The sequence below is a fragment of the Schistocerca nitens genome, chromosome 8 (genome assembly GCF_023898315.1).
Source record: "Schistocerca nitens isolate TAMUIC-IGC-003100 chromosome 8, iqSchNite1.1, whole genome shotgun sequence".
NCBI classification, from domain to species: Eukaryota; Metazoa; Arthropoda; class Insecta; order Orthoptera; family Acrididae; genus Schistocerca; species Schistocerca nitens.
Window position 1 is genome coordinate 189,829,304 of NC_064621.1, and position 14,660 is coordinate 189,843,963.

The 14,660-nt window shown below is 39.9% G+C and overlaps 1 pseudogene; it reads right to left on the reverse strand.

Annotated features, from left to right (window-relative positions):
• Nucleotides 1-11,652: 11,652 nt before the first annotated feature.
• LOC126199953 (5S ribosomal RNA) lies at nucleotides 11,653-11,770 on the reverse strand (annotated as a pseudogene).
• Nucleotides 11,771-14,660: the final 2,890 nt, after the last annotated feature.

Below are 14,660 nucleotides of genomic sequence, written 5' to 3' on the forward strand. Positions count from 1 at the left end.
ATGTCAAAAACATAGAAAGTGTGCAGGTGCAAAAATGTACACAGAGTATCACAATGTAGCAGCAAAAAAAAAAAAAAAATGTAAAATAGTCACGATGTTGAGATATCATAAGGCAAAATGTCAAAGTCAACCGATGTTTGTTATATCTTAAATATTTCATAGTGCATACAAACAAAACAGGAAAACAATCATACATACATGAAAAATGGAAAATGTGCACGGTCTGATATGTAACAACAAGAAAAGCGACCTGCTAACCTTACCTTGCCGGGCACTTGCCAAGAAAAAATATGAAAATCATCAGTAAGTAATCACATAGATATAATTGCATAAGTGGTCATAAAATGTGTAAGTTCATCTGGAAAAAATGTGCACGGTCTGATGTGTAACGACAAGAAAAGCGACCTGCTAACCTTACCTTGCCGGGCACTTGACAAGAAAAAATACGATAATTATCAGTAAGCAATCACATAAATATAATTGCATAAGTGGTCATAAAAAAATCAGGAAATGGCATTACAGTGTGATAAATCATAAAGTATGTTCATTCAATATAGGGAGACATGTACTACATTGGGGTGAGGAATGCTGAGAATTCGATATGGACCTGCATATAAAAGCTCAAATTTACTACATCTACTTTTTCCTCTGTTAGATAAATAATGTGTGCGTACTAATATCTTCTGTCCAATGTGAAAGTCACGGCGTGTACAAATCTGTTTTTGCTGTCTTCTCCGGTGCTCTGCGGAACGTTTGATGTTGTTCAGCGCAATGTCAATTATTTCATGGTGTCGTAGTCGACGAGATGTAGGAAAGGTTACCAATTCTTTAATTTTGTTAGGTGGTTCAACATTTTTCAGTATAACAGTCGGAGATAGCATAGTAGATTCATTTGGTATGGAATTAATTATATCCTGGAATGAGAGAATGTGTGTGTCCCAATCAATATGTTTTTTATGGCAGTATATTCTACACAGTTTACCAATTTCTTTCATTAATCGTTCACAAGGGTTCGAAGAAGCATGGTACCTGGATATATAGATCGGAGAAATATTTGTGGCTCGTAACATACGCGTCCATATAGCAGATCGAAACTGTGATCCATTGTCGGAAATTACTTTCAACATGATGTGTCGGCAGCTGGGCCAACACCTTGTAGATAGAGGTGGCTTAAAAGGCACGCTAGACTAACGCAGACGGGCGTGAAGTACTGGAACAGGATACGTAATTAATGCTATGAAGAAAAGTACGTAGCTGGTATAATACTTATCTTTAATACAAACAGACGTGGTACATCGCACAAAGGAGACTTTAATTACAATCACTGTAAGGCTAATGGCGCCTTGCTAGTTCGTAGCCATTAACTTAGCTCAAGGCTATTCTGTCTCTCGGCTAATGAGAGAGAAAGGCTTCGTACGTCTAGTCGCTAGCTCTGTCGTCCGTACAACTGGGCTGAGTTCGAGTCAGTCTCTCGAGACCTGCCTTGTGGTGGCGCTAGGTTTGCGATCACACAGTGGCGACACGCGGGTCCGACATGTACTACAGGACCGCGGCCGATTTAAGCTACCACCTAGCACGTGTGGTGTCTGGCTGTGACACCACACAACACATGCCATACATAAAATAGAAAATGTTTTACAAATGCTTTCGAAACAGTTTTAGCAGTAGCTTTGCGTAACGGAGTGAAGCTAACAAATTTTGAAGTGAGTTCAACAGCGACAAAGATGTAGCAAAAACCTGGTAGTGAGGTCGGACATGTTCTTTCGTGTTCCGATTCTACTTTGTTAGTATCCGTAATAGTTTGCACGTGTCAAAATTAATCATTGGCTGAAAAACATTTGTTTGTGTTTTGTGAGTGTCGTAAATTGGTAGTGACAGCAGAAGACAACACAGCCGACGGACAGAAGCATTAGTTCGCGCAGCTGACCGAAGTATGTGAAAGAGAAAAATGAAAACTATGTCTCGTAATGACGACGAAATGAAATTCTCAAATGCAACTTGTGGGATGTACATGACGCTGAAATTTGCTTTGCAGAAGTTGGTTGCGATGTCTTGCTGATTGTTGCTGAGAGAACGGGATAGTGCGACTGCTACAATATTTTGTGTACCGGGAATGTGAACAATTGCAAAATTAAATTCCTGCAAATAATGTTTCCATCTGCTTAATCTGTCGTGTGTAAATTTAGCGGAAAGTAAAAACTGTATAGCTCTATGATGTGTTGTAAACGGTCGTATGTCTTCCATAAAGAAAATGCCGAAAACTCGTAAATGCCCATACAACACATAATGTTTCAAGTTCTGTAACAGAATAATTGCGTTCAGCAGGTGACAGAATGCGACTCGCAAAGGCGATGTTTTTAATTACTGTAGTGCCATCATCTTCAATTTCCTGAAAATTGTGTGCGCCTAAAGCGGTGTTAGAACTGTCGGTGGCAATGGAAAAATTTCTTGTAAGATCTGATTGTGATAAAAGTGGTGCATTCAACAAAGCTTCTTTCAGGTTCACAAATTCAGAATGTGCTTGGCTATCCCAGTGCCAAATAGTGTTTTTACCTGTCAATTGACATAATCTAGGGGTGTCTAAAGCAGAGTAATGAATAAATTTACGAAAAAAGTTAATTAAACACAAAAAACTGCGTAGTTGTTTCTTCGTCGTAGGAACTGTAATGTCACGTAAGGCTTGACGTTTATCCGGGTCAGGCGCAATGCCCTCTGCTGAAATTACATGTCCAGGAAAATTTATAGAAGTTTTGCCAAAGGGCGATTTACTGAGATTAACTGTGAGTCTTTGTGCAGGAAAAGTTCGTAACAGTTGTTCATGAATCAGATTGTGTTCAGACCAGTTAGCTTCTGCCATAAGAATGTCGTCTACATACGTTGTGATTCTGTCTTTAAGTTCTGTCGGAAGTATTGTATTCAAACCGCGAATAAATGCTGCCGAAGAAATAGTTAAACCGAACGGTAATTTACAAAATTGATCGCAGTCACCAAAACAGAGAATAGCCGTGTACTTTCTGCAGTCCGGATGGAGTTGAATTTGCCAAAATCCCGATTTCAAATCTAATGTGGAATAAATAGCAGTACAATGAAATTTCTGTAGAAGTTCTTCTAGTGCCTGTGGGCGATCTGTTTCATTAATAATAATGTCATTGATGTGAGGCGAATCAAGTACGAGGCGAAGTGAACCATCCTATTTCTTAACAATATGGAGCGGGTTTATGTACGGACTAACTGCCGGTTCAATAAATCCTTTGTCAAGCATAGCTGTCAATTCATTCTTGACTTGCTCTCTGTGAATATACGGAATGGGATAATGTTTGGCTTTAAATGTGTCGTGCTGTTTAACCTGAAATTCATACATAAAACAGGACATAGTACCAGGAACGTTGTCAAAAACTGGAGTTTGCTGTAAAAGAATTTTGCGTAGTTGCGTGCGTTCGTCGTCTGTAGTTGCACTGCTCTGTTTAACTTTATCGGAAACCATATGAATAACATCATAGTCGGCTTCATCTGGAGTATTATTGCTGTGTACGTACGTATCTGTGAACAATGTGGAATGACAGTCTATGTTACGTGATGTGGAAATGACCTCTGTACGATTAATTGTTTGTTCTTCTGCAGATTAAGAGCGCTGAAATTCTAAAGCCAGTTGTACATTTTCATCCTTTAACATGAAATAGGAGTTTTGAAAGTCTATAATTGCGTCGTGTTGTACCAGAAAATTCGTACCTAAAATAAAGTCTGTCCTCAATAAGGAAACAATCCAAAAACTTTAGTGAAAAGTATGACCTGCAATACAAAATGATAGATGTTTCTGTAATTTTACATCTACTCCTTTACTAGATACTGCTCCTTTTACTTTAGTTTTTCCTAATGGTAACGGAGGATATATATTCTCTTTATTACATTTGTTGAAAGTTTCTTTATTTATGACTGACATAGGAGATCCAGAATCGATTACTGCTGAAAATGTAGATGATCCAATTTTTACATCGATGACAGGGTGTGATATGGTTTTTTGAATAACTTGTCTTTCCTGCAAACGAGTGTCTCGGATGTCGTCAAAAGTAATAACATTTTCGTGAACAAGATTCTGCGTGTCAAAAGTATTGCTTGCGTTGCTGGAAGTTGCAACCTGTAGAGTATCTAGTCAAATTCTATCTGACGTGCTATTATTTTCGGGAGGATGCTGTGGCATTTCCACTATTTGTACTGTTCTGTTATTTCTTCCTGACGTATTACGTTCGGGATGATATCTACTGTCTGGTTCATTCATGATAATATGTTGTTGCGGATGATTTTGCTGCTGATAAGACCGACTGTTATTAAACGTACGCTGAAAATTGTGCTCATTACTTTGACGTCTGTCATGATAGTCATTTCTATACGGTGCATTGCGATAGGAATTGAAATAATGTGTTTTCTGTACGCACTGATTCCCTTGTTGCTGTGCATTACTATTTGTTGGGGTCGACGCTATACGCGTACGCGGCGAAACATTAAAGCTTGGTTGACCATGTACATTACATTGTTGTTTAGGTATGCTAACCGGTTGGTTTTGTTGCTGTTGATGGGAAAAACCTCTATTGTTACCAAAATGTGGTTCCTGTTGCTGATAATTTTGACGATACTGATAATTAAAATTTTATCTGTTATTAAAGTTCTGGTGGTTGTCGTTCCTGAAGCGTCTATTACCTTTGCTATTGAAATTTCGTGGCTGATCGTAATTGCTGTATGTTTGTTGACCTTGGTTATTATATGAAAATTTTTTGTTTATAAAGGAATAATCCGATTGCTGCACCCCCAAAAGCTGTAACAGGTCTCTGAATGCCGAAATATTTTCTTTCAGTTGACCTGTTAAAAGTGACTCTCTTAATGATAGTGGTAATTTAGAAATGCATAATTGAATAAGTACAGATTCACTGTATGGTTCACTTAAGTACTGGTTTTGTTGGACCATGTGTTCAAAAAATTGCGTGACAGTGGAAAAATTTGAGTTCTCATAATTCGGTAAACTAATTAGTTGATCCTTGATTCCGCGCTGTGTCGTCTTCGACCAATTCGCTGACAGAATAGCATTGTCTCGCGATCGGTCTCATACGAGTTGCCGGTTCGCCTTCCAGAAAACTGCAAATAAATTCAAGTTTCTGTGTTACAGGCCAAGTCGGTGGAAAAGCAAAGCTAAATTGTTGTATCCAATCCAAGGGGTGAATCTGTGTTCTGTCATTTTTAAATACTTTAAATTTTCTCACGGATAGAAAGTGCTTGTAATCAAAATTATCGTCTCTGTACATCTGAACAGGTTCAGGATTGTATGAGAATCTATTTGTCTGTGATTGTTCGGAATCTAAGTCACGTACTCTCTGCAAATTACCTAAATTATATTGGCTGTGTGAGTCTGACAAATGTTCGCAAAGTGGCGTATGCTGTGATGTGTTAAAGGCTGAAACATTTTTCAACTCTGTCACTTCTTGCTGTAAAGTTGACAATTTTCTACGTAATGTATTATTGGACGAACCTATCTCACTGATTGTCTGCTGTAAATTTTGGAATTCGGGTGTTTGATTAAACGGAACTGGTGAAGTATCGTCCGATTTGGTGTCATTATTATTTTCGATAACGTCAATACGACTGGCCAATTCATCATATTTCTTAGTCAGTATTTTTACCTGATCATCGTTTTTAGTGTCACAAGCATTAATTTGTTTTTGTATTTTACGTTTGGTTTCGTTCAATTTTTTAATGTCTGCTTTGATGGCATCTGGATCCTGTATTAGCTCTAATTGTTCGTGTCTGTCGGTCACTGTCTGAAAGTCTACTGTGTGTGTATCTGTTTTTGATTTAAGATCGGAAATTTCATTACGCAATCATGTGTTTAACTGTTTGATAGTATTAATTTCATTTGATACTGTAGCAATATTGTTGTCTACGTATGTTTTTGCTTTCGTAAACAAATTACGCTTATGTTCCTGTCTCTGTGCGGTAATTGTTTCCATGACTTGTCGCTTTACTTTATTCTGTTCCTGTATAAACTTACGGTAACGCGCTTCACTGTTTTGTAGGTGGTGATTAAAATGTTCGTCAATTTTACTGTTCTGTTGTTCAAATTTCGCGTCTACTTATGCATCCATTGTGCGCGAAAGTTCTGCTGACATTAATTTAAGCTCGTCGAGTAACTGTGTTGCGTTCTCAGAGCATTGTTTAGCGACTGCACTAATTTCGTCTCTAAGTAATTTAGTTGTAGCTGCATGTGTATTATTTAATTCTTGTGCCACAGATCTAATTTCTACACTACTGTTCCTAGCACAAGCATTAATTACCTCACGTCATTGTTCTTTAGTATCATGACATTGCGCGGCAACGGCTGTAATCTGTTCACTAAGCTGTCTGGAATTGTTCTCTAATTTTTCTTTCAACTGTTTGGAATTGTTGTCTAGTTTTTCATTAATTTCATTAATTTGTTGTTTGAGATTTTCACTAAGTTGTTTGTGATTGTTGTCTTGTCTCTCATTCTGTTGTAGCAATACTGCCATAATTTGATCCAAGCCAATATTATCTACTCTATTCTCTGTGCTGTTTGATGGCGTATCGGCAATTGTCACGTTTTGTGTAACCATTTGGTCATTCTGTGATTCTCGAAAAGGTTTGCCAATCGGATTTGCACTGTTAGTCACTACCTCGGAATCAAATAAAAGTGACGTATTCTGATTACACTGTTCATTTTTCTTAGAAACATTAATTACGTAAATTTTGCAAACCGGTTGTATCAAGCTGCACAGCGTTCATTGTAACGGAACGTGCCACGTCATTAATTGTCGTTAAATTAACAGAGTACACAATTGAATTTGTCTGCTCATCATTAGCATTAAAATCATTACTAGTGGTCGGCACGCACTGATTGTCTGTAAATGGAGGACTATCATTAAGACACTGACTGTCGCAAGTATTATCGGTCAAACTATTCGGGTCGGCTATTTCACTCATTACACATCGCGATGTACTGTTAACAGTTTTTCGCAGCGTTTTCACACAAATCAAAAATTAAGCACAAATGAAACAAAGACAAAGCGAAATAGAACAATCAATTACAACAAAGAGCAATAAATTGCCGATGATCTTTGAAAGCAAGAGTGACAAATTACTAAATGCGTTGCGCCAGATGCAAACTACATTTAACTAAATAAGAGCAGATATATGACTACTTATCAGAAGATTCACAAAGAAATACGATCCTGGTCGCATGTCACCAAGTGTAACCTCCCCACACGATATGAATAATGAATGTGATTTTAATTTAATGTAACCTCTGAACAAAATTGGTTCCCATTTATAATCTCTGTGCAGAAATGCATTCACATTTAATGTACCCACAAAATTATTTTCTTATTGAATGTAATCTCGAAACAGAAAATTTTCTAAACCCCAAAAAAATAAACAAAATTCAGTAACCTGGTAAATTTTAGGACGACAGCAGCGCTGCGCCACGGCCCTATATTCTGAATAAAAAAAAAACAAAAATTCTTAGCTCAATAAAAACGGCGAATATACGAGTATCTGCTCTTACCTAAAAAATTTCTGGCACATCTCCGTGCAATGCTGGCCTAAACATTTGTGATTCGTGAAAGGAATGATCATGCATTGGATAAATTCTTTAAATTGCAATGAATGCTTTTTTAAAAAAATTACTTTATATTATAAAAATTATTATTAGGGCATTTTTAAAAAAAAATTGGATGACAGTTCACATACATTACTAGATATGCGCAAGGCTGCTTCTTTACCTTATACAATAATACTCATTCTCCAGAGTCCCGACCACAGCAGACTGCAGGCAAGTGCAGACTACTGCAGACACGCGCAGACTACTGACTAGCGACATGCAACAACTAACTACATACTGCTCTCTGGTCAGAGACACTCCTATGTTTTGCCTATTGCAGGCAGCGCATACCTCTTACAATTTATTTATCATACGGATGACGTCATAGAGAAATTTTCTAATTTTAGGTAGCTTTTGACAATTTGGTAATAATCGTAAAGCAATCACTGGGAATTTTCATATAAGTTCCATGGGTATTTTACGCAATTCTGCAGTGACCTCTGAATTCTTATTTTCTCTCTTTTCTGTTCAATATTTCACTTTCTGTTTAAATGTTGAATAAAAATCGTCTGCAGTGGCAGCCGATGATCTCTGGCATAAGTAATCATCCATCGTTTTGCTAAGCATCTTGTCAAAAACTGCGTAGGCGGAGACAGAGGTCCGGAGCACCCTGCTGCCGTTTGGGTGGGAAACTGTCCTCAAAAGTCTGTACAACAAGCAATGACCAACCGAAGGACGATGCAGAAATTAGTGGAAACGAATGTACTAGACATATTTAATGTCATCTACAGGACTTAAAAAAAAGTATCATGATATTTTCTCCATTGGCGAAAGATTCTGGGTTAGTCCCTGGTTCGGACCTCAGGTTGGGGTTGTTTGGGAAAGGAGACCAGGCAGCGAGGTCATCGGTCTCATCGGATTAGGGAAGGATGGGGAAGGAAGTCGGCCGTGCCCTTTCAATGGAACCATCCCAGCTTTTGCCTGGAGCGATTGCCGGACGCGGGATTGAACCGTCGTCCTCCCGAATGCGAGTCCAGTGTCTAACCACTGCGCCACCTCGCACGGACGTACCTCAGGGAAGGGACAGCCATGAGAAAAAATATTGAATAAGTAATGAAACGGTGACATCCTACACGCTGATGCGCAGAATGATATCACAAGTCTGACAGTGATAGGGAAGCTGAAAAATCTGAAATCGAAAATGCAAAGGATCAGTCTACAAAAAGGTTGTCTCAGAAGTTTGCGACAAATTTGGAGGGGTTGTAGAGAGTATCTTGAGGCAGACATCAAGAATAGGAACCCGTGTACGTAAACGTCAAAGAACGACGCTACAGAGAGTCGAGGCTGCGGGTGCCGGCGCCTACTACTACGTCATCATTTCAGCAGCAAACGTGGCTTCATACACTGTCTCAGTGTACGGTGAACGTTTCGCAGTGTTGTCAGTTATTCAGAGATCGCGACTGATTGCTACAGTTGCCAGAGGAGAAACTGCGTAGAAAGGCCTCATCACTCACGAATATGATATTCTGTTGCTTCGATGGATGACAGTTTCACACAAGGGTTCCCTTCTGCAGTTTATTTTTCTTCTTAGGCCCTCTAATATCTCTAATGTTATCCTGCTTACGGGAGAAAAATAAACTGCGGACCAAAACCTGTGTCCGAAACCTTCAACCGCCGATGCCACAGAGCACAGTATTCGTAGGGGAAAGGCTGCTAGTTCCATCTTCCCCACTGGCGAACGTGGCAATCAGTCACAGTCAGTTGCGAGACATTCCGCCTACGGTCCGTCAGCATACGAAGTAACGTTTGCTACTGAGGGGGCAGCCCAGGTGTAGGACTCCTGTAACTTCGAAGCTCTGTAGCGTCTTGGGGTAACGTTTCCGAGCAATGGTTCCTTGTTGGTTGATTTCTTCTTCAAGACACCCTGTGCGACCCCTCCAAGTTCTCGTAAAATTTCTGGGAACACCCTGTATGGAGCTGGTGCGTGTAGTGAAATGGAAGGAAGATAAGTATTTGTGGACAGATGGCAAGGCAGAAAATACGATAATGGGAGTAGGTTCCGTTAGGAATGGGTAGGGAGTCAGAAAATGAGTCTCTTTGAAGAATTGAGTAATAGGTTATTCTCATCATATTCGGCAGCAAACACATCAACGGCAGTAATTCAGGTATAGATGTGAATTTCACAAGCACAAAATGAAGAGATAGAGAGCCTATGAAGTTAATGAACGTGTAACTCGGTACGAACGCTGAGGTGACAAGTCATGGATCGCATTGATTTCCCTAACGATTTCAGAAATGGAAGCCCCCATGCATCTAGTTCTAATTACCATTTAGCTCCGCCAGTGCCCTGTCCTTTTATACCTTGTGTACGCGATACAATCGCCATCTTTAGATTTGCATATTGCTATCTCACGAGTTTTGTCACCTAAGTGTAAAGTGAGATGATAACCTACGAATATGAATCATGAGGAAATGGAACAGAGCGGTTCGGTAATTCAAAACATTGTTTCAGGAAAATACTCGTGTTGTAGAGGGAATGAAGAAGGAGTTCTGCGTTGATCTTCAGCTGGTACTGCACATCTATACAAAAAGAATTCAAATAAGTTGGACAGAATTATCTGAGTGCATGAAAGGTAATTGCGAAGAAACCTTACAGAAAATAAGAAATATTTCAACTTATCGACGGTAGAATAAAGTACAAAATACTTTAGAAAAAGTAGGTACACAAATATGTAAGTCTCTTTGGAATGAAATAAATAGGAAAGGCAATGAAATGGCTGCAGGAAAAATACAAAGATATAGTAATGGTATATACGAAGACAGTAACTTGTTCTCGAAAGAACAGTTACTTTTGATGACCGTGCAGCTTTTCCCTGGAATAAATGATGACTAACTGACAACCTCAGCTGCCGACAGGTGTTGTTGATATACCTCGATGTGGACAGCTGAAAAAGTGTGCCCCGACCGGGACTCCAAACCCGGATCTCCTGCTTACATGGTAGACGCTCTATCCATCTGAGCCACCGAGGACACAGGTGAATAGCGCGACTGCAGGGACTTATCCCTTGCACGCCTCCCGTGAGACTCTCACTCCCAACTGTCCACAATTCTACATATGTATTGTACCTTATAGACATTTGCCCACCCACTCATTACTCGCGCACGCTTTGGCGATTCCCGTAAGAATTTGGGCAGCCTGTGCGCATTCGCACAGACGAAGATCAATGGCTGGTTAGCCTATAACTATATATACGAAGACAGTAACTTGTTCTCGAAAGAACAGTAACAGTAACAGTAACTCTTCTTTCGAGAACAAGTTACTGTCTTCGTATACATAGTTATAGGCTAACCAGTCATTGACCTTCGTTTGTGCGAATGCGCACAGGTTGCCCAAACTCTTACGGGAATCGCCAAAGCGTGCGCGAGTAATGAGTGAGTGGGCAAATTTCTATAAGGTACAATACATATGTAGAATTGTGGACAGTTGGGAGTGAGAGTCTCACGGGAGGCGTGCAAGGGATAAGTCCCTGCATTCGCGCTATTCACCTGTGTCCTCGGTGGCTCAGATGGATAGAGCGTCTGCCATGTAAGCAGGAGATCCGGGGTTGGAGTCCCGGTCGGGGCACACTTTTTCAGCTGTCCACATCGAGGTATATCAACAACACCTGTCGGCAGCTGAGGTTGTCAGTTAGTCATCATTTATGTAATAATGGTCTTCGAAAGGAAAGGTTAATGTTTTGTTTTCAGCCGTCTGTCAGTTATTGATTCGGCCCTCCCCGAATTATTCTCCTTCTCGAAACTTTTCATTTCAGTGGAGCCCTTGCGGCCTAACTCGTCAATAGAACTCCGTGCGAACAGGCCTTGGAAGGCCCAACGGTACCGATCGGGCGCCGTGTCATCCTCAGACATAGGTGATACTGGAGGCGGAGATGGAGGGGGCATTGGTGCGCACACCGCTCTCCCGGCCGTATGTTAGTTTACGAGACCGAGGCCGCTACTTCTCAATTAAGTAGCTCCTCAGGTTGCCTCACGAGGGCTGAGTGCACCCCGCTGGCCAACAGCGCTCGGCACACCGGATGGTCACCCACCCAAGTGCTAGCCCAGCCCGGCAGCGCTTAACTTCGGTCGTCTGACGGGAACCGGTGTTACCACTGCGACAAGGCCGTAGGTCATCAATTATTTGTAGATGTATTCCATCCTCTGTTATTCCTTATCTTACAAGTTGACCTGAATTTTAACATTCTTGTGTAGTACCACATCTCAGTCCCACCGACTCCCTTCTATTTCATTTTTCCCACTTTCAGTGACTCACTACCAAACAACGCTGTGCTCCAAACGTACACTCACAGACATTCCTTCAACCTATGAAGGCCTATGTTTGATACCAATAGACTTTTCTTGCCCATGAATGCCATCCTTGCCAATTCCAGCCTGTTTTATGCCCTCCTTACTTCGTCCTTCAAGGGTTATTTTGATTCCAAGATAGCAGAATTCCTAAACTTTGTCTACTACGTGACAACCGGTCTTGATGTTGAATTTCTCACTGACTTCATTTCTGCTACTTCTCATTACTTTTGTCTTTACCAGGATTACTCTCAATCCATTTTTTGACCAATTTGACTGTTCATTCCATTCAACAGATCCTGTAATTCTTCTTAACTTTTACGTAGGGTAGTGTGTCCTCAGCGAAATTTATCACCGACATCCGTGCGCCCAGAAATTTAACCCCATTCTTATTTCCTTTGCAAGCATCGTTGCTTCTTCAGTGCATAGATTGAACTAAAGGATCGAGAGACTGCATCCATGTCGTATACCCTCTGAGTACGCATACTTCGTCCTTGGTCTTCTGATCTTATTACTCCCTCTCAGATTTTTTAGTGATTATTTGTCACACATATTCCCCTCTAGCTTTATCCCATTTTTCTCATAATTTCGAACCTCTTGCACCATTCCATACTGTCGAACGGGTTTTCTACGTCGACAGTTCCTATGAGCGTGTCATGATTTTTCTTCATTCTTGCGCAAAGTCAGAACTGCCGCTCTGGTACCTTTGCCTTTCATAAAGCCAAGTAACCGTCATCTAAAAGCTTCTCAGATTTGTTTTCGTTTATTCTGTAAATTATTCCTGTTAGCAGCTTGGATGCATGAGATGTTAAGCTGATGTTGCGATAGTGTTCTCACCTATCTGCTCTTGCTGTCTACGGAATTGTGTGGATGATACTTTTCGGAAAGTCAGATGGTACGCCGCCCATCTTACGGATTCTCCACACAAACTACTATTGTCATTTGACTTTAATTACCCTCAATTATTTTAGAAATTCAGATAGAATGTTGTCAGTGGCTTCTGCTTTATTTGATCTTGTGTCTTCCAGAGCTCTTCTAAATCCTGAATATAGTACTGGATCCCCTTTTCCTTCCTTATCGACTCCAGTTTCTTCTTCAATCAAGTCATATAAGCATTTACAAACAAATATTTACAAATAAGCACTTTGACTTTGCTCTCAATCGTCCAAAGATTGCGGGGTTCAACTGAATAGCTGAATAGCTCCGAGCAAAGGGGGGATAACGGACAGAGTACACTAAATCTGCACTGTGCAGCATGTGGGAATTTGGGCTGCGAGCAAATGGGGGATAAGGGACATCGGCAGTGTGCTACATGTGGGAATTTGGGTTGCACAGGTGTGCTCGGATGGCTGAGGCTATTAAGACAACTGTTCCAGAGAAGCGGAGCATCGAGGTTCGAGTTTCACCCACACGCAGTTGGCATCTGTAAATTTCTCTTTCGATGTAGAGTCGTTTCACAATTCTTCCGTGATTCGGAACTGAAAGTTTGTTAAAGCGAATATTGAGTTACCATGACATACTCCTTAGCTTCCACGGTGAAGGTATTTATTCTGGAGCAAGTCATTAAAACCATGGGTAACGCTGTTATTTCTGCCACATCATTTAAGGTCGATTCAGTTGAGATCTCTGGAAATAAAGCTTCTTTTACTCTGTGTTTACCTCTACCTTACAGAACCACCATACATGTACAGCTTGTAACTGCGGCAGTTTATTACTTCATCTATTACTTGCTATTTCTTTGAAAGAAGATGTCTGACATGGTTAATTTTCCCATGTGTGTAGATTTTCTTAAAATAAATGCGATAATTGAATCATTCTAGATATAATTTCGGTGGTTAATTAATCCTGTGACATCAGAATGTAGATTAGTCAAGTGGAACACCCACATTTTTAAGTGGAGGACATGGTTTCTTATGACAATTCCGCGGTGAAAATCTCCCTTTAAATTATAGGCAGCTTCCAAGCAAGCTAAAGACAATAGGATATATTCCTGTATTTCAATTACTCATTCATGTTCAGACGTCTGGTGACCTATGTATTAAATCATTAGTACAATTTAACAGCAACAGCTTACATTGTTATCCCATAATAGACTTCTTTCATTTACCTCACCATGTAAAAATATTATTCCTTATTCACATAACAGACGTCTTTCCTATAGCTCACCCTTTCAATATGCTTAGTTTCTCCCCACGTTTTCGTTCTCAGAGTATACTTATTCACTGCCGCAGTAAAAACTATAAGATGAAATAATAATATGAGACTTTTAGTTGTGTAAACAGGTTGCCACTGTTAGGCATAATAAGGACTATGTAACTTTTGAGCAAAATATAAATGTGAATGATAAGCACTCTATGCATTCTTCATTCTTTGGATCAAGGTCGGAGTTCTGTTGTACTATATGTCATTTGTCAGGATGAATTTTATGATTAATCAAAATAATTACTTTCACAGAAGCTAAGAGAAAAATGCTTCCCAATCTGGATTTTCGGTTACTTTTAAATAACTGACCTCACCAATGAAAATTTTAGCAACAACTTTAATCAAAGTTCTGAAATTATTTTTAGCAGTAACTGCTGAAAGAATTTTATCTTGTAAATTTCAGACATTTCTGTTTCATTGAACTATGTTAAATTCTTTTGTGCGGCTACTGGGATTCTTATATCTATACAGGGTGGTCCATTGATAGTGACTGGCCCAAATATCTCACGAAATA